Source organism: Penaeus monodon, chromosome 31 (assembly GCF_015228065.2).
Source record: "Penaeus monodon isolate SGIC_2016 chromosome 31, NSTDA_Pmon_1, whole genome shotgun sequence".
Taxonomy (NCBI): Eukaryota; Metazoa; Arthropoda; class Malacostraca; order Decapoda; family Penaeidae; genus Penaeus; species Penaeus monodon.
In genome coordinates, this window is record NC_051416.1 from 3,276,388 (window position 1) to 3,277,845 (window position 1,458).

A 1,458-nucleotide genomic window follows, 5' to 3' on the forward strand; every position below is an offset into this window, starting at 1 on the left:
GAAAAAATAGTTCACTACAAGCATTATGTTCTCTATAGAACTAAAGCGGCCACTATAACATGTGTTCTGTTTTAAAAAAAGATTATATATATATCCTACAATCTAAAAAATCTCTCAGTTGACTTTACTCGCTTCCAGAGTACTGTGCTTGCAGGGTTTCCTCGCGAGTGGATCGACATTTTTGGAGGAAGCAAAGTATGTTACAAGCAATGAGAAAAGAGTTGTCTTTAAAGCTTGGGTCGGGATGGGGATTATATACGTGAAGCTTGGGTGAGGTGGGTTTAAATGCATGGCTAAGGACTAGGCTTTTAAGAGTACATTAGGGTATGTGTGGGGTAGTATCTTCATTTATTTTCTTCGTTTGTGATTAAGTTTTTTTCGTAGAGGATTTAGAATTTGGAGGAGTTTGTACGTGAGTGAAGCAAGGTTGTGTGAGGTTTGATTTTAAAGGCTGTGGGTGAGGGTTTTAATAGCATGTGATACGTGTATTAAGCAAGCCTTTAGTACAAGGAGGATAACTAAGTCTATATTTAGAAGGTTAAGCAAAGGTTGAATGGAAAACTACATTACTTCAGGCTAAACTCCAGTACCAGGACCATTTTTTCTTTGTATGCGGGGAAAAGGGGGGGAGGGGATCAGATTTCCATACAGAGTCGAGGACCAAAGCTAGATTTATTTGATTTTTAGGGGGGTATTTTGGGGTTTTGGGAAAATTACACTTTACTGCGTCCAATCTCAGGAAATAAAACACTGGCAACTCAACCCCTGACTAAGGAGTACTCCGATTCGCCAAACCTCTTTTCTAAATTTCGATAGCCGACACTTAACACTAAAATTTACATATATTCAGTGTTTGTTTTAAATCGTATTCTTTATTATATCACTGAAACGTTATCTGCGACTCCAATTATGTGTTTTCTCTCTCAAAAAGACACTTGGCGAATCGGAGGGTTCCAGAGACCGGAGTGGGTTGCCAGTTCGTCTTTTCCTGGGACTGGATGCAGTGCAGCGTCGGAATCTAAGGAGAAAAAAAAGCAAGATTCAGGTACTCGAGGGAAAAGGTGGATCGTGGGACGCAAGCTTTTTACATGTGTAGCGAAAAGGGGAGAAGGGGAGGGAGAGGGGAAGCGTCTTGACTACGTAGGACTTAATGCCCACGAGGGGAGGGAGGGAAACGTGCATGGCATTTGTGCATGTGTGCCAGGCAGGGTCAGCGTGAGGTCACCAAGCTATTCCCAGTGGGTGTAAGGGGACAAGGTCACAATGCCAGGTCACGCAAGGTACGCTAGGTAGGGAAGCGAACAGACTCTGGGAAGTTATAAATAGCGATCACCAAAGATCTCGCTAATGCTAGTTCGCAAAAATGGGCTACGACTGTCGTTGTTATCTAATGCGTTCCTTCGTGTCTAATTGCAAAAAGTGCGTGACTAAATATCCATACACAAGATGTGAAAAAAT

The 1,458-nt window shown here is 42.2% G+C and overlaps 1 protein-coding gene across 1 annotated transcript in view; it reads right to left on the bottom strand.

Moving 5' to 3' along the window:
* The window catches only part of LOC119592994 (voltage-dependent calcium channel type A subunit alpha-1-like), a gene marked incomplete in the record, with an annotated part of 154,497 nt that overhangs the window by 114,653 nt on the left and 38,386 nt on the right, over positions 1-1,458 (bottom strand).